The sequence below is a fragment of the Carcharhinus amblyrhynchos genome, chromosome 11, assembly GCF_965287045.1.
Source record: "Carcharhinus amblyrhynchos chromosome 11, sCarAmb.v2.hapA, whole genome shotgun sequence".
NCBI lineage: Eukaryota > Metazoa > Chordata > Chondrichthyes > Carcharhiniformes > Carcharhinidae > Carcharhinus > Carcharhinus amblyrhynchos.
Window position 1 is genome coordinate 61316657 of NC_137334.1, and position 19781 is coordinate 61336437.

Here is a 19781-nt window from a genome sequence, read left to right on the forward strand (position 1 = left end):
GGGATGAAGTCTCACAGCACTTTAGCAGACCATTTAAACATCCCCACTTGGTATGTGGCAGCCCCTATGGTTGCCTCTTTCTTAGGTCAGTTGTCCTGACAGCTGCCCTACCCCAACAATGATGATATCACCTTTGTGAACACTTTCTCCTGAGGTGAGCAGGCTGAGCTAGGAAATTTTCCCACTCCCAGTATCCGCTTCAGTGTTGGAAATCCAGGCCGATGTGCCTGAAAACATTTGTATCGAAACACCGTTCAGCAACATATCCTCTTTAGTACTGGAATGTGCTGGTGGTTTATATATGGTGTGAGACATCTTTAAACTTTTCACCGCGGCCTTGCTACTTAACTTAAAGAAGCCAACCAGAAGGTTGCCATCACAGGCACTTCAGATTGTTGTGCCCAAACAAGGGTTTTTTGCTTTTGGGAGGGAAGGATGAAAATTGATGACAAATGGTAAAACATTAAGAGAGAAAATTCATTTCAGTCAGTGGTGCAAAACTGGCAATATTGGATCAGCCATCCATTATATGTAGCATCTATATTTAATTCCATTGATCTGAGATCATCCAGTTTTCACCACTACGTTAGAAAGATTTCCACCTCCCAAATGTTAGAAATGGTAACACGTGAATCTAACACGATTATTCCTGGAAATTGGCAAAGAAAGAATAAGCAGCAGTGAAGTTGCTGTCAGTGATGACTGTATCGATTTCTCTGCCATATAGTCTTACACTTCGAGTAAAAAAGTTAAAGGGGTGGTTCCATGACATAATGCTGGTGCAGCAGTCTCTGGTTTGCCACCTCACCAGCATCTTAGCACCCCCCCCCCCCCAACAAAGGACAGGTGACATTTTTAAAGGTGGGCATGCCCAGGCATGACACTCTCCCCTGCGAGTGCTGCACTCACCTGAGTTCACCCTAGGAGGTCTGCTCAACAGGGCAGACCTTTGGAGGCCAGGCGTGATTCAAGCCATCATGCTCTCATGGCGAGGTGAATGGATTTTCTGACGGGGGCGGATGATTAAGGCAGGGGCACCTGATAGATGTTAATGTATTCAAATGGTGCCCCTTTTGTTGAACTTCGTGAAACATGCCCCATCACAGAAGCGGGGTGAAGCAATAATTGTGTCAGGTATTTACGTCAGCATGAAACACAATATGAGCATTTGTGAAATTTTTGCTCCTGTTGCCAAACGCCTGATGAAAACGGGAGAGGAAAATCTTGGCCAGTATTTGCGAATATAATATCTTCCTTGCATTATCAACTTATTAATTTCATTAAATTTCTTAATCTAGTCCCCATGGAGTGAATTACATAGGTAGAAAAGAAGCAATTCTGCAAGATTGCATGGCAGCTTTTGGAGCGAGTGGAATCCACAACCACCTCAATTTTTTATGTTGGGTACCAGTTTACTGACTGCAACTTCAAAATGCATCTGAAATTAATTAGCAGATTATTAATTGGTAATTAATTGATAATTAACTGGATGAGAATCTGGTCAATGTTTACCACATTAAGTGACAGTTTTGACATTAATCTGTGCTGAAAGGGGAAACAACTTAAATTATCACTCTACTGGATTACATGATCAACTTTAAATGATCCACAGTGCAACAAGTTGAGTGTAGGGTCACATGAGAAAGTTTTCACATGCTGACTCATCATGCTGAGGCATGTTGGTTTTCTTCTACATTCAACAGATCTGGTTTGTAATTTGCTCAAGGGTGAAGCCAATTTGCAAAACATTTAAGGCCTGATCCTTTCTTCTATATGATATCCAAAGTACATGTTCTATCTAGGGACACAGTGGTATGGAACAAATTCAGCTGCTGTTTCCATCTCCAGATCATGAAAATCGGTTACTTCAATACAGATTGTCTCTTCTGCGCAGTTTGCAGGTTTTTGCTGAATGATAATGTTTTGGCAAAACCTCCCAAATTGTGTACATATGTTGTTGCCGTATAAAACACTTTTACAATGATTTTACAAGACTTTCTTTGATGACCTCCCCACTGTGACTAAAATTCAAAAGCACAGCAAAGTAATAAAAAACGCTAATACAAATATTTTAGTGTTAAAATATATCTCAGGATAATCAATTAATTCTAAAAAATTCCGATGCTGCAAGTAAAGACTTGCATTAACTCTGTAACTTTCACAACCTCAGGCTGTTCCCAAGAGCTTCACGGCCAATCAAGTACTTTGGAAGTGTAATTATTTTTGTAGCGTATACCGACAATTTCATAAATTAATTTTGTGTCATAAGTTCATGGAAATGTTTTTAAATAGTACATTACACACAGCAGACACAAATTTAAAAAAAGCGAGTCTGGAAATTCATTTTAATACTTTTGAGGCTTTAGTTCACGTATTAGACATGAGACAGTTGTCATGTCAATATCATACATCATGAAAATGGACTGTAAGCCAAAATGGATACTGAAATCATATGACTTCTCTTTGGAATTCAACCATCCTCTTTCATCTCAGGAGGAGACAAAAGGATGCATTCTCAAAAATGAAAGACGTTTGGAATTCAATGAGTGCTTGAAAAATATAAACAGGGACCATTGACTGTGATGGTTTCCTTTCACACACTAAGACATTGGACTGAATTTTTCAGAAGGTGTCACTTCCTGCCATCTCCCCTGCCAAATCCAAGTGCCCCATGGCCATTTCATGTTCAAATGCGCATTAACTGGTTGTAGATGGGGCTTCCACCCCTCTCCCTGGAGAGTCCCAGCCTAAAGAGCTGTCAACCAATCTGGTTAGCTGGTAGCTCTCCAGTCCCTTCAGCAACTGTGCTGTAGTGGACCGAAGAAATGCAGGAGGGCGTCTGAGCAACGTCCAGGCATTAGAGGCTCAGGTAAGGTCAAGGAGTCTCAGAGTGGGGAGGGTAGGGAAGGCTTGGAAGGCAAGATATCTAGAGGCCACTGGATCTCATGTGCAGGTACCCAACTTCCTGCAGGCTGACGACAGAGTCATCACAACTGCTGAGACATCTGTGCAATTTTAAAGCCTTCACAATGTAACAATGCAATTACGAAACAACACACAGTGGGAACTGCATCAGGTGGGCTTTGCTGCAGGTCCGCTAACTCTCACGAGAGGGCCATAATGGAATTTGTGCCTGGTAAATCAGACCCCAAGCGGTGGGGGAGCGGGGGGTGTCAAGGAAGTAACTGCAGTGCCCATGTGCTCCTTGGCTACTGAGAAAGAGTCCCCCAAGGGTCCTGTGAAGGGCTTGATCTCAGGACCCTCCCTCTGGATGGGGGTCTCATGGCTGGATTGCCCCTTCTAGTCCTGGGATAAGGACATAAGAACATAAGAAATAGGAGCAGGAGTAGGCCATCTAGCCCTTTGAGCCTGCCCCGCCATTCAATAAGATCATGGCTGATCTGAAGTGGATCAGTTCCACTTCCCCGCTTTCTCCCCATAACCCTTAATTCCCTTGTCTATCAGAAATCTATCCACGTGATACCTACAGAAATCACTTTTGAAGTCCTCTGACTGACAGGATAAGTCAGTTTCACCATTGGAGTGCATTACCTTCTCCACACCTATTCACTCAGCCGCTTTTTAACACTGCATTTTTCTCAAGTCTCTGAGCCTTCCTAGAAAGCTCAAAACCTATGAAATTCCTTTGAAATCATTTGCTTTCATTCAATTTCAAAGTGCAGTACCTTTAACCAGCCTTTGATTGACAGTTTAATGATTTTTACACAGCATGCTCCAGCATTGTTTATTTATCTTTCTCTTTGCAGTTGAATGCATCTGAAGTCCTCCCCCTCAACCCTCCCTACCCCGGCCATAGTTTATAACTATTTACATCTGTGTTCTAACTCATAACTGCTTTGAAGTTGCCTGCAATTAAATGCATTCAGTTCCTGTTTTCTTCTTTAAAAAAGGCACCCCGATCTCTGAAAAGCTGGCTGTCATGTTCTCTACGATGCAAAAATTTGCAGCATAGTGGTTGGCACAGCTGCCTTGCAGTGCCAGGGACCCAGGTTCGATTCCCAGCTTGGGTCACTGTCTGTGTGGAGTTTGCACTTTCTCCCCATGCCTGCGTAGGTTTCTTCCGGGTGCTCCAGTTTCCCCCCACAGTCCAAAGGTGTGCAGGTTAGGTGAATTGGCCTTGCTAAATTGCCCCTCAGTGTACCTGAATGGGCGCTGGAGTTGGTGATTAAGGGATTTTCATGGTAACTTCATTGCAGTGTTATGAAGTCTACTTGTGACTAATAAATTAAAAAAATGAAAAATTTGCATCGAACAGGTAGGTGAATCCCACTCAGTCACTCACTCAAGGACACACTTTCAAGTACAAATATTAATGATCACAGGCAACAAAAGGTTAACAGATGAAGAATTATTCACAAAATAGTCCATTCAAAAATGAATAGTCTTCTGGCCAATTTTGGTGAAGTGTAATCTGTAGCCACTGGCTGCGAGTCAGACATGTCAACTTCTCATTAAAACCACTGAGTGCACTAACATATTCCATATGTACAGGACACATCACATTGTAACCACTGAGTCACAACTCAACATAAATAGACCAATCTTAAGTTTAGATTTTTTAAGACCACTGAACTCAAATATATATTTTAAAACACAAACATCCTTATCGAAGTCAATGGCTCAAGCAAAAATCTAAAGCAAAACCAAGATTCTTAATTGCTTCTGGTTCCATTTTCTAAATATAAGGACATCAATAATCTGAATGATTACTTCCTCAAAGGACTCAAGAAAATGCAGGCTGCGATTTTCGAGGCTCAGTCATGGCAGATGCAAATCCCATTATGGCCGCTAACTCTCACGAGAGGGCCATAATGGAATCTGTGCCGGGGAAATCATAGAGTAAAATCTTCCCTGCCTCCCCACCAGCAACATAATTGGGTTTCTACCCAGTGATGGCATGAACCTGATTACCATCAATTTGCACGGATTTAAATATTCCTAAACAACATAACGCTATGGCTTCTGGGGGTGTCAGATGTTCCCCTGGCAGGAAACACTATTGCTCTCCAGAAGTTAAGATGACCACACAAGAGGCATGGAAGCCAGTGTAGTTCTCAGGAAGTCAGGAACATGGTAACGCAGTACCCTGGTCCTCCAAGGGATGGAGGGAGGAAATTGCCAGCGATAATGGATGGGGAGGTGGATCTGTCTCTTAACTTTCACACTAGGATGAAAAGCGCACCCAATCTCTAAAGCCGGCCTTGCCGGCATCTTTAGGCCTGACCTCTCAAGAATGATGACACAAGACATTCCATCTCTGATTTTTTTTTAAAGTGTCAGAAGACCTGGAGAGAAAATCTGGCTGTTCCTCTGGGGAGAAGTTATTAGGCAGGTTATTAGGAAGGGGAGGAGTAACACAGTTGGGACTATTGAGTGGACTGCCCATGGATTCTGTATTCAGACCACTAATTTGCTTGAATTGTTTAGATTCTTAAACTCAATCAAAATGAGTTAAATTTCCAGCGCATACCCAATTAGGAGAGGCAGAAGAATTGAAAGAGGCAGTTCAGAATCATCAAAAATTACCAAAGTGAATATAAGAATAAGTTGAACCTGACAGTGGAAATGTAATGTGCACAATTGTAATATATTGCACGTAGAGGGAAAACATAGACAACACATCTACCTCATTATTTCAGACTTGCAGCATCAGCAGTGCTTTGTTCCTACTTCATGAAGGATGTTGAAATATCAACAGCTGACAGTGAGAGACTGAACAGCTCAGTGAATGCAAGATTTAACATGTCTAGGCAAGGCAAAACTGCAGTCAAGCAAACCACCAGGAATGTTTTAATGCAAACATGATACCAACACCTGGAATGCAGTTCCAAACAAAGGCAAGAAACAACTGGAGGTAGCAGTGAGAGAGGAGCTTGTTCTCACTAGATGAACTAAGAAAGAATTTATTGATTTTAGGTTAAACAGAAATGATAGTTTCTCAATATATGTAATCTCATGTCTGTCGAGACAGATGTCTCATTCACTATACAATAGGTCTACCTGGTGGCAGATGATCAACTGCACAACAACTTTCTTGAGAATTAAATAGATTATGAGAGCAGGAAAAATGTAAGAATGCACTGACATTGCATTCACCTTAAATTTTGCATTAAGAGTGAATATTTATGAAAAGCAATTTTTCTGATCCTTTTGGGAATGCTAGGAGGGGAGATGACGCACTTACATGTGCCTCCTAGTATTTTGTTCAAGGCTACTGACTGATGTCTTGAATCACTTATGGCACATAGCAAAAAAAAAGTAAGGCAACTGTTGCACTTACACACTCCAGGAGTGAGCTGGGAAATTGGAGACAGAATGGAGGCATGGTGGTGGACTGTAGAATCAGAAGGGAAGGCAGGAGTTGTGTGCCCCTCACCTTACCGACTTCTTCCCAATTAAGTCTGAGACAGCCTTCCCATTTGGAGACAAATTGAGACACTGAAGTGGACATTTAATGGCCACCACTCCTGCTGGCACTGCTGGGACCAAACAGCTGCTAGCCATCCAATTGGCCAGCAGCTCTTGGTGGTGGCTTCTTCACCCTTGTGGCATGCAGTTAACTGCCTAATTGGCTTGCAATCACGTCGAATCTCCTGAAATTATATTGCTGTTCCTTCACTGTTGGTGGATCAAAATCCTAGAACTGCCTTCCTAATAGCACTTTGAGGGTGCCTGCATGAGATGGAATGCAGCACCTCAAGAAGGCAACTCACCACCATCTTTTTAAGTCTAATTAGGGATGGTCACCAAAGATTGGCCTTGTCTGTAATGGCCACATTCTATAAAAGAACAAATAAATAAATGGCTGCGGGAGGGTTGCCTCTGCTTTTTGGCTGTTGGGCGGGATATTGCTGCAGCCGTTTAAATTCAGCCCTGAATGTAAAATTCAGACTTGAAACGTCTGCACACACTCTTATGGAAAACTGTGAGGCTAGCCAATAGAAACATTTTTGTATCATTCCATTACAAGCAGCTGTTGGGCAAAGTGACAGAAAGGATCATATCTTTATGGGAAAAAGTCAATACTTCACGAATCTGCACAGACACATTTACTAGTGTTATTAACCCTCCGCAAGCTGAGAGGTAATGGAGCTGGATGAAATAACTACACAACCCTTTCCTCTAACACTGCTTCTGTGGTCAATGAAAATAACTATATTTAGCTGTGTTGTGCACAGATTTGTAGGCAAGCCAAAGCCCTGGCCTGGGGTTATAGCAAACAGACACTGACTAGACAGAAAACAACACTGGCCCCAAATCTCAGCAAGGCTGTAAGCTACCTGACTACCAGTAAATGAACCTAATTGTACTGGGAAAATAATGACCATTTATAACAGAAATACATTTGTCAGTTAGCAATGAAAGGCTGCAGAAAAGCCACATCAAAATTTAAAAAAGTATACAGTATGAGACTTTTGCTATATATTTTTGTGTGTGTGTCAATGCAAGGAGATAGTGTGCTAAGGAACAAAAGATGCCCCTGGTGAAGTGGATAGCAACTCATCACCTGTGGGATGATAGTGCAAAAACAAGTTCAACTTTTAATGAATGGCTCTGTAATGTAATTTTTGGACAGCATCAAATAGTTATCAAGGGGTCAACATCTACAAAAAAAAATTGGTCATAACTTCATAATCTCACTAAATATTCTATAAGGATAGTAAGCTGAGAAATAGATAAATTATTGCTCACCCCTATGTCCCCTGTCATTTGTGTTAAGGTATGTTGTTTAGAACTGCCCTCATTTCTTTTTCATACTTAATGACTAACACTGGTACAAATTCAAAAGGTACTAGCAAACTTTGTGGTTTTTTTTCCTAAAATTTATTTATTTTCCTTTATGGTTATGACAGGGTGAGTTTGAATGCTTGCTCCAAGTAATCTTGCATAATGCTCCAACAGGATGTGTACTCTTCAGTGCAAATTCTTGAAGCTCTCTTTGTCTGAACAGCGAGATATGTTGCCAAAGCCTTTCATCTTGTACTCATTAGGACAAATGCAAGAATGTCAAATTTCAAACAATCACAACAATTTATCCTGGTGGTGCATAGGGTGCTAATTGGTTGAGAGGTCAATTGGGTGGGAGGCCATGGCATTGCTAAGGAGCCAGCTTGTCAACTAATTAACACTCTTTTCTCCAGTGGTAAAACATATGAACATTTGAATTTTGATGTCCTTGCGTTTAACTTGATGAGTGCAAGATGAAAAGTTTCGACAGTGTGTATCTCTTTTCAGCAATGACCTCCACCTGTTCTTCCTCAGCATAAATTCATAACTGAACTTATTTTGGAGACTGTAAGTTAAAAGTGGCTATGACTGGTTCCAATTAACGGTGGCACACTGGTTAGCACTGCTGCCTCACAACTCCAAGGACCTGGGTTCAAATCCTGGCTTGGGTGACTGTCCGTGTGGAGTTTGCACATTCTCCCTGTGTCTGTGTGGGTTTCCTCCGGGTACTCCAGTTTCCTCCCACAGTCCAAAGATGTGCGGGTTACATTGATTGGCTATGCTAAATTACCCCTTAGTGTCCTGGGATATGCAGATTAGAGGGATTAGTGGGGTAAATGTGTGGAGTAGTGGGGGTAAGCCCAAAGTGGGATTGTTGTCGGTGCAGACTCGATGGGCCGAAAGGCATCCTTCTGCACTGCAGGGTTTCTATGATTTCTGTCAAGTGTGCTTCTGAATATTTAAGACAGTGGGGGCAATGTTACAATTTTGATTCTAAATGCTGAACCTGGGCGCAATTCAGATCCGACTCTAAGGGCGGTATGGTAGCACAGGGGTTAGCACTGCTGCTTTACAGCTCCAGGGTCCTGGGTTTGATTCCTGGCTCAGTTCACTGTCTGTGTGGAGTTTGCACATTCTCCTCGTGTCTGTGTGGGTTTCCTCCGGGTATTCCAGTTTCCTCCCACAGTCCAAAGATGTGCAGGTTAGGTTGATTGGCCATGCTAAGAAATTGCCCCTTAGTGTCCAGGGATATGTAGGTTACAGAGATTAGTGGGTATGTTATGGGGGGTAGGGCCTGAGTAGGATTGTGTTTGGTGCAGACTCAATGGGCTGAAGGGCCTCTTTCTGCACTGTAGGGTTCTATGATTCTATGACTTGGAAACCTATTCTCAGGCACACCAACATGCACTTAGCCTGAAAAAAAAAATCACAAGTCTGAATCACGCTGTGGGCGGGGCTTATCACACCCAAAACACTGCTGCTCCGATCAGAGTTTTGAACTGCGCACGCGCAGTGGAAGAAAATTTTGAAAAACACTCCCCTGTTACATCACTCCCAGGCTGCAAAAAGCATGAGCGATGACCCCACAGACATTGCCCCACCCCCACAACATAACTTTCCCCCTTATCCACCACCTCCATTGCCCCACTACGCAGACCGATTGTGACCCCTTGCCCCTTTCCCCCGTTGATTGCCCACAAATTGGCAGCAGACCCCACCCCCCCCCAAGCACCTGCCCACCCCGCCCCACTCCCCCACCAGAGATACATCGGTCCAGCCTCCTCTTCTCTTCCTCCCACCAGAGAATGATCGGACCTCCCTCCTCCCTACCCCTGCACCACCAGAGACTGATCAGACCTACCTCCCTCCACCTCGTCCCCCCCACCCCACCCCACCCCTCCCTTCCCCCCCATCACCACCGATCTGAGCTAAAGAGCCGCTGGAAGCTCTGAACTTACCTCTACAGAAGCCAGTGCGCCCAAAACAGACCTTTGCCAAGCATGTCTGTTTCGCGCCATATCTAGATGGGCGAACGTGACAGAAAAGGGGGAAATACAGGGAAGATTGGGCATCCATCTCATTAAGTCAATTTAAATGCATGCAAACGGATCATGGCCATTTTCGGGTCTTGGTAACATGGCCTTGGTAAAACAACAGGTGGGCTAACTTAGCTGGAGATTTGGAGAGGTGTCTGCACTGTTTGCAAATAAATGCAACCTAGAGAGGTTCAGGGAACACTGGAAGGCTACGTCATCATGGAGATAGATGGAGCTTAAGGAAGTTTTACAATTTCAACTTATGTGGTGTGCTTGCTGGGAGAATGTATGCTCTACAGCAGAGAAAAATGCCAATCCAAAAGTGCTGCTGTTAGCATTCTCCAGACAGCAAAAGTGTTGTTGTAAGCTGGCTCTGTGTAGTTGGGGATCAGGAGCAGTTCCTGGCATCATGGAATGGTTCTGTGTAGTAAGGGCTGGATAAGTCCTGGAGAGCTGCAAAGGTGGCAGAAGGTCACTGACTTCCTATAGGAAAGGGTTAAGGTTCAGAAGAAGCCCTGGGAGCCATTTATACTTTGACATAGCGGAGGAGATTGGTGCTTCATCAAACCCAGGGGAAATGATAGCCCAGTGAAACTAACGGGCTATTAACGAACTGAAATTGCACCAGTAGGTAGAGGCTGGAAAGCACACTTAGCAATCCAGGGAAATAGTCTTTTCAGAAACATGATTGAAACCCTGGGAGGTGTGCAGTCAATTAGATAGTCCAAGTTGAATCTGCTGTGAGATAATTCAAAGACTTGAACTTAAAAGTGTAAAGTCTGGAGTTCCCCATAAGAGAGGCAGAGTTTCAACAAGGTTGGTTGACTCATAGGGAGCAATCTTACCAGAATTTGGCAAACTGTCAGGGTCTGACTGAAAACTGATGTGTTTCTCATCAGACAAACAGACTTCACTCCAGATCTTTTGACACTCTTTAAAAAAACAACATTGTCATGTTGAGGGGTAGAAACCTAAACATGTCAGCAAAGCCCAGCTGCAAGGGACGCCCCAATCACGCAAAAAGATAATCTCCCTTTCCTGGATGCGAGACTGATTTTGCTGGCAAAAATGGGGCCACAAAAATTGTGAGAGGTGAGAACCTGATTTTTCACATCTCCTCCTATCTTACCAGCTCGCCACGCCAATTGACCAACATGGCGAGCCGATGAGATCCCGCCCTTAAGTTTCATAGCATGGCAATGGATATACTACAGAGTGAAGGCAGAAAAGTCTAAGACTCCCTCTAGCTGAAAATGATGCCAGTCTGCTGAAGAAATGAATATAAAGAATTTATATTTATTGCTCTGAAGTTAAAAGTAATAGTGAATTTCAGGTTAAATATAATAAATATTACTCTTCTTTTTAATAACTTACAAGGAAATCTGTCTGCGTCTTTTACAATCACAGCACATAAACAGTTAAATACATTGAATTTGCAAACATATCCTTGTAAAAACCTGTTGTGGTCAAACAAGGAGTGGGAATAGAGGGAAGCCATTCTACCCCTCCTCACCTGATTGCAATGATGTGCAAGACTATTAATAACTAGCAAGCATTTCTTGAATTCAGATTTCACAGTCACATTGAGAAATAGTAAAAGCTAACATCCAAACATATTTGAAAGAAAAGCATTGTATATATGGAATGCTTAATGTTTTTCTCTCCTCAGAGAATTAATTATCCTGATGACAAAAGACTGTTATAAAAGGAATCAGCAAGCATTGCTCTGAACCAAAGCATGAACAATACAGCATTATTTACAAGTAGTTGTATTCAAATAGTTTGAATGAATTAGATTTTTGCTGGTGGCGATGTAGGAGACAGAACACAAAACCACTTCTTTCATCCTCACAGACCCCATGTAACCCCGTTTCCTGCTAACATCAGTTCAGTCTAGAGGTTAACTTGTAGATGCTTAGGATAGGTTTTCTTGCCGTATGAATCAAAAATAAAAAGTTACTTCAGACTTCATTTGGGAGAATTAATATCACAGATAAAACAACATCTGATCAGACATTTTTATATCCAACAACAAGATTCAATAAAAGTGAGTTCCGGTCAAAGGGCACACAATTATTATTAACTTCACTACATGCCATCTTGTTAATCAGAAGGCATTATCAGATTAACATGTAGTCATGTAACTGCATTATTACGTATGTTATAATAGAGAACAAAACAGCTATTTATACAAGTAAACACAAACTACATTCAGATAAAATCTCAGTCCTGTTATTGCCCGAGTGATGGCTGTTCTATTTTGGTTACAAAGGTGAATCAGAGAACAGAACACAATACTGGCTTTCAATCACTGGTTAATGGTTTTCTAATTTAACTAAAACAGAGAAGAATATGGTCACTATGTTCAAAATGATTTCTTATTAGCATTTTTCACTTAAGCCATGCAATTGATGTAACTTAGCAGATTTTACCTTTCACTATTCTGAATACCTGACCAATAGATGAACATGAATGCTGTTGTGCCCAGCTTTTTTGCAGCTAAGTGAACATTTTATCAATAAGCAAATGTACAGGTCAATTTGTTCCCTATTATTTTTGATAACCCTTTAATAAATTACATATTACTGTTCAATACATGCATTTTTTTCTTTCACAGGATCTGTCTATAGTCTGGGCTATCTATAGTTTAGGTTGGTATCAGAGCTGTCCAAAGTTCAACAGGCCCCAACTGGCAAACTGCACAGCAATTTGTTGTCAAATTTAAAGGCAGCAAACAATGATGCCAAATCTCAGTTGGGCCTCAGGCAAGCAGGACTATGCACAAGGTAATCACTCTGACCTGCCACTTGTTACCCGTGTTTGGGTACAGGTCCAAATTCTCAGTCATAGTATCTATAATCAGTGAATTGTTCAAAAGTGTTTAAAAAAAGTGAAGGGCATCGGCAATAGAACAGTCGTTAAGAGCACTAAATTACAAGTGTAATGTTTCCCTCGCTGGTTTGTATGTGTAGCTGCAAGACAGGCTGCTAAAGAAACTGCAGAGTGGAAGACTGATTCATAACTCATCCTGACTGGAAACAAAACAAATGTGCTCAAGCCTTGCGTCTTTTTTGAATCATGCGGGAGCTTGGGCAACCTGCAGTCCCCCATTGCACTGCCTCAGTCAAAGTCAAATTGCCAACGAATTAGCATGCTATTCTCCAAAAGTAATATTTGAATGCATCTACAAAGAACAACTTCTACCCACCACTCCACCAAAATCTCATGCTGTTCAACGTACTACATGCCCATTACTCATCATCAGTGATCACATCATTCAGTTACCCTATCTCACCCTCACTGGATGGACTGACCAACTCTCAGTTTCTACAGAGATCCACTTATCCACTTATGGCAAGTGCATCACCCAAAAACATCGCAACACACTTACCATTTCTTTCTCTTGCAGGACAAGATGGCCCACTGACAGAGGGAAGAACAGAGGAACAGCGAGAAATAGGCAAGTTGGCACCAAATGAGCTCTCTGGAGGCAATGATGGTCCACATCAGAGGGCCGACTGTGACAGCCTGTTGTATCCAACATCACCAAGAACAGTATGTTCCTACCTATGCTCCATCTCAAGTCCCACATTGCTATCGTTTTTCTACCTGATATGAGAAGCAATTTGCTTTCTACAGCCTGGCCAGCCAGCATGAAGCTACAGCCTCAGCGTGAAGCTACAGCAAACCTCTAATGAAAGAGCGCCATCATTTGATCTTATACTTAGTCACCAATTCAGATACTCAAACAGGTGTAGCCAAGCCAGAAAGGAAAGGATCATTTTTGTTCCAGCTCATGGAGTGCAAGTTCACAGGTGAGTTCTACTGCAGAGGGGTCAGTATGCTAGAGAACGTTTACAGGTACACATAACTAGATCCAAGGTGAATTGGTAAGCCTGCCACACAGCTTTGTCACAGTCAATGAACATGGAGGAGTCTGGTGCTAAATTGGCACAGGACTTTGCACAGAGCTTGGAGTCCATCCTTTCCAGTGCAGAAGTGAAGCTAATTCCAGAACAACATTTGCCATACCATCCATGATGGAGTACCTAATGCCTAACATCTCAGCTTCCAGTGCAGCATATATGTAAGCCACTCAATCGGGGTAATTTTCCCGTTCTGTATGCCATGGGAATCGTAGTGGGCGTGGGGTGGACAATGGAAAGGTTCTTTGACCTCAGATGGGATTTTCCGGTTTCAGGGCGAGCATGGCTGGAAAACTCTGAGAGTCATATTTGGTGCCACACAAGCTCAGATTGCTTCTATCTACAAGTATTGGTGTTCAAAGGGTTATGCAAATTTTCATAGCAGTCAGCACAGTATTCCAACATATTACTAGGACTGTAAAGGCACTGCTCCAGGTTACGTGAAGCACAAATCAGTTCTCTCTCAGGGTCACGGTATTCATCCTTGCAATACTGCCATTCCACCAATAACTACGCTGTTGCAGCTCAATCTTTCCTGGTATTTGCAATCTGTTAGTCAGTAGCTTTTCATCAGCTCTGCTGCAACCACTCAGGTAGCACTGCATAGGAGCACTATGCCAGGCAATGGCAACAGCAAGGCAGGCACTATGAAAATGCACTAGCCCAAATAATGTGCCCATCATCAAATGTATTGCTGGATAGAGCTTTTATGGAAAACCCTTTTGTTGTTGGCTTTTATTTCAGGATTTTGGCCAAGAGGATAGAATAGCTGTATTAGACTGATGGATTAAAAGTAGGTAGAAGATGGATTGAAAAATGAGGCATTGTGGATGACTTCTGAAGGGAATTCGTAGCAGAAACCTGCTCACAAGCAGTTCATTCAAGTGAAGGTATCACAGAAGTCTCCTCCTCTTTCTTCTAAGGTGGCCTCCATAAGTCTGCTGGCAAAAGTTGCATCCTCACGATTGCAAGGTTTTCGAGATCAGCTCAAGTGAATACTGGACAATCCAGGCAGTGGAACCAAAATGGCCCCAATTGTAGATGTGCTGTCAGTGCAATATTGAGTGCAAAGGTGAGTCATTAACTAGTTTCAGAGTGCGTTTCCCTTGCCATCCAGTTTCCAGTCTTTGGTTCTTTATGATGGGCCAAATATGGTATAATTGATTGATGCAGGATAAAATGTTCCTGAAAAATCCATGGTAATTAAGGTTTTCTATTGAGAGCCCTCCTCCCTTCTGCTCATAACATTCCCTCTGATGATGCAGTGGCACTTTGCTGGACTAGTGTCCAGAGGCCCAGGGTAAAAGTTCTGGGGATCCAGATTCAAATCCCACCAAGGCAGATGGTGAAATTTGCATTCAATAAAAATCTGGAATTAACAGTCTAATGATGACCTTGAAATGATTGTCAATTGTCATAAAAACCAGTCTGGTTTGCTAATGTCCTTTAGGGAAGGAAATTTGACCCCTTACATGGTCTGGTCTACCTGTGACTCCAGAAAGTTCTTAATTCTTATGTGGGACATGGGTGTTGCTGGCTGGCCAGCATTTATAGCCCATCCCTTGTTGCCCAAGAGCCATGGCTCTGGAGTTGCATGTTTGCAGAAGAGATAAGGATGGCATATTTCCTTCCCTAAAGGACATGAATGAACCAGATGGGTTTTCTGACACTCAACAGTTATTTCATGGTCATCAATAGATTCTTAATTCCAGATATTTTTTATTTAATTCAAGTTCCACCATCTGCCATGGCAGGATTCAAACGTGGCTCCCTGGAACATTAGCCAAATTTCTGGATAATATTCTAGCGATACCATTAGGCCATCACCTTCCCTGCAATGTGGTTGACTCTTAAATGGCCTCGGGGTGGGAAATAGCAACACCCACATCTCTCAAATGAATAAAAAAAGTAAAAGTAACTTAAAAGCACCTCTCCTGTTGGATGGTTAATCCTTTAAGTCACATTTCTGTGGGGAAGTGCTTCTTGCAGCTAAATGAATGTTTGGCTGCAAGGATTAAAGAGAAGGCTTTAACTGGACCTGCGGGGTATAAAATGGTAATCATTCATCAAATCAGCATTAGAGTCTTTGACATCATAATCTGCCCACCCTGCAGGCTTCTGGTGGTACACACATAGCATGCCCATGCCAGCGCTCTGCAAGTGAGAGCCTGTCGTGCAGACTACAAATGTGGCCCAAAGTACTCTGGACACCTTTTTTGAATTCGGGTTTTCCATTGCATACATGGCATTATGAAGCTCAATTTCATGACTGAAGTATTTTTGTACCTTGTCACATTTCCCAAAAAACTAAAATTCCTCATATGCAATGAAATCACAAACAATAATAAGAACTGTAATCAGTTAATCTAGTATTCGATTTACCAACCTAAGAGTGCTGATGCAGCGTCCGTCTACATTTTAAACATTCCTAATGATTTTGTCCCTATTTCATTATCTAGCAGATTATTCCAAATATTTATCACTCTGAACACAGATGCCCTTCCAAATACTTCTCACTCACATTTATATTCTATAATTAAAATTGGTTGGCACTATATATAATCCAAGAGTAATTAGTATTGTCTGCCAAAGTATATTAGGAAAGACAAAGAAAGCGTGCATTGCTCATCTTGGCTGGGAATTTACCTGATGGCAATGGCTCCCATCTAATCATTGGAAAGTCAGGGCAATCTGACCTCAGCTGACCTTGTAAGGCACAAATGGATGTTACAGTCCCTGGATAGTTTATTGCCTGCGGTTGGGTCCTTTTCTCCTTTAAAGGAGGATGCCAACACTCTCTCCCCTAACCCCCAATCAGATGGCTGGCAGCTCTTCAGCTTCAGCAGCACCACCAGGAAAGGAGCCGGCAACGTATTCCGGTGATCTCCTTATGTAGCAAAGTGCCCACCAACTGCTGGTAAAATACCTGATGGCAGGAAGCAGACCTTACGTAATCCTCAATTGCCTTTATTTGGCCTAGAGGTGAGGAGACCACATGTCACCTTCCAAAATGCCAGGAAAAGCCTCTCCCATTTCAACAGATTTTATGCCTGTTTCTTCTCCTTCCAGCACACTCCCTGAGACCCTGTAAAACTCAGACCCATGTTAGTATCAGTTTGAAATGTTTCATGGTACTATGCAATTCCTAACAGGACCACTGTGGATCACGTGTTCCCATATATCATAGAGAAAATCTCATTTACATATAGGAACAGGAACACTTTTGCCAATCCCACTAATACATGATTTTTCACTTCTACACACAGCTTCAAGGTGGCCACCTAGAAAATATACAATTCAGGCATTCTAAAAACTCAAATGTGCCCATTCTTGATAGGATTCACAAGGAATTCATGCAGAAGTTAGGAGAGGTTCTTATTGCATGCCTGCAATACATTAATGGGGATAAACCTTGTCGGTCAGAGACCAAGGCACACAATTCAAAGAAAGAATATAGCTTGCCAATTTTTTTTTGTCACATGTTTTATACAATTACTTTCAGTTCTTTCCTTTAGAAACCTTCCCAAGGTTACACAATAAGGTACATTTCTAACCTGGCACTCCCAAAACAAACCTTGCTCTCCCAATGTAAAGCTATAGCAATGTATTCCACAAATTTAGGTGTGCACGTGACCTTTTGACCAGTTAATCTTGATATCTTGCACACTGCACACCTAAACTTGCAGTATATGCTTCGGGCAGGAAAGGCTTCCTGCTAGAAGCACAAACCATGCTTAAAGGTTTTTTTTTGAAATTAGATTTGGAAAATTTGCCGTTCAGTTCACTGAATATCATCTGACCAGTTTACTTCTAAATGATCCTAACCTTTGTGTCAAGCTTATCTGAGCTGCTCTTAATTGCTTGTCCTATCAAGGTTCAATAAATTGTTGACTGTCTGATTGCAAAACGCCAAGTTTGTGCTGATTGTGCAGCCCAATATATTCTGTGCCTTACCCTATGGAAAGCTGTTGTAGCCTAGACACATTTTATGCCAAAACAGGTTCTCTGATCTCTGTTTCATTTCTTGCAACTGATAAAAATTTAAGAACATCCTGCACTGCTACAAACCTGAAAGATTTTTATCTTTGTTTTGGGAAAAGCAAATACAATAACTTTCCAGTTCAATTTGAAACCCATTAAACCTGTGTGACAGCACACTATTCCTGAATTACATTCCTCTTGGCTTCCCATCGATTTACACCCGATTGGAAGATTCAGCAGGCACAATGACAAAAAGATGCAAGACCTTTCATTGTAAAGATCTCTTGGTAAGGATAAGTTAAACAATTGACCTTACCTCTACAACAAATTCACCACAGTGCCATCAAAACCTCTAGGTATGCTGCCATCACTTTAAACTCAATTTCTCTAATGGCCAACTCCTAAAATCGCCTTTGTATAAATACTAACTTGGCATGCATTGTCCCCAGAGTAGTTAACTTAAAATCTTAACCTCACCATAAATCCTATATAGTCTCAATGTACTTTATCTCTATAAATGAGTATATGGGATTTAATGGGATTGGGAGTTATAGATAGTTCTATGGCTTGGTAGGTATGGATGTGATCGGCGCAACTTGTGGACCGAAGGGCCTGTTTGAGCTGTAGTGTTCTATGTTCTAAATTAAGTGTTAGGTTCCCTCCATTTCATTGAATGCTGTGATTCTAGCCTTCAATGCATCTCTCTCTTGGTTCCACCCTCAGGGCAGACACCGACTCAGTCCTACTTTCTAGAGTCTGGGAATGTATCTCTTCAAGCCTTCAGCCACCTCCGAACACACTCAAAAAAAAACTCAGTGCTCATTCTCTCTTTCTCTGAAGAACATTCAAAACCCCAACTAAATACAAGCTGCTGTTGATTGTGTTTTATATCTACACTCATCCCCTTTTCGATTACAACAGTTTTACATTAATGCAATAAATATCTCAGTGCATTTCAAAGAAACATCATGGCTGGCATCTTATCACTGTTCCCTTCAGCGGGATTTTCCCATCCCGCCGCAGTGAATGGAGATTTGGCTGGTCGCCAAATTCTCCGACTTCACAGCAGCGGGAGCATGGCATGAGCAGCAGGTAAGATCGTGCCCATAGGGTGGTATTTTATAGAGGAGATGGAACTCTCACCAACCTGCTTGAGAGCAAGAGAGAGCCCTTTGCCAATTTTTTATTAAGGGAAGGCACACCACATTATACTACTGAGCTGGACAATGGCTGGCCTGTCCTGGGATCAAGGACTCAGAGGATGGAAGTCCCACCTGCCAACAGTTGCTGGGTCAGTAACAGCCAGGTGGGGGTTACTTTTCTCAATGGGTCCTTCTTGACCATAAGATCTCCTTTTTGACCTCAGGTTCCTCAACCAGGCACTGAGTTCCTTTGAATATGAGACCCCCACACTGGGAGCCAGCAAACAACCTGCACCCCTACCCTCTGCACCCCCTCCCCCCAACCCACAATTGGATTAATATCAGCAGCAATAGAATGAGGCCCCTAAATGGGCATTCATTGCCCACTTGATGGGTTCAATTGGCAGCAGGATGCAAAAGGCCATCCAGAGTCTTCCAACCACAAAGCCCCAGTCTTGCAACAGGGGAGAGCAATTGATAGAACCCTCTGAAAGAAAATTTGACACTGATGCACAGAAAGAAATATTAAAGCAGATGAAAAAAAAGTGTAATCAAAGAGTAGGTTTTATGGAGTGCCATCAAAGAATAAAGGGAGGAAAAGAGGTGGAGACATGTCAGGGAGGAATTTCAGAGTCTCAGAACTTGGCAGCTGAAGGCATAGCTACCAACAGTGAAGTGATTAAAATCTGAGATGTTCAAGAGATTGAAGGACTGCAGACACCTCAGACAGTTGTAAAGCTTGAAGAAATTACAGATGTTGAGAGGGATGTGAGCACAAAGTGATGAGGATTTAAAACTGAGACATTTTATAACTGGGTGCCATTTAAGTCAGTGTTCTGACATGGGTAGCAGAGTCTTGGATGACTTCAAATTAACCGAGGTTGGAGTATTTAAGGCCAGCCAGAAGTGCACTGTAACAGTTAAGTCTACAGATAAAAAAAGACATA

The 19781-nt window shown here is 42.3% G+C and overlaps 1 protein-coding gene across 1 annotated transcript in view; it reads right to left on the bottom strand.

Moving 5' to 3' along the window:
• The window catches only part of itgb5 (integrin, beta 5), a 122316-nt gene that overhangs the window by 47519 nt on the left and 55016 nt on the right, over window positions 1-19781 (bottom strand). The gene's annotated exons all lie outside the window — the stretch shown is intronic.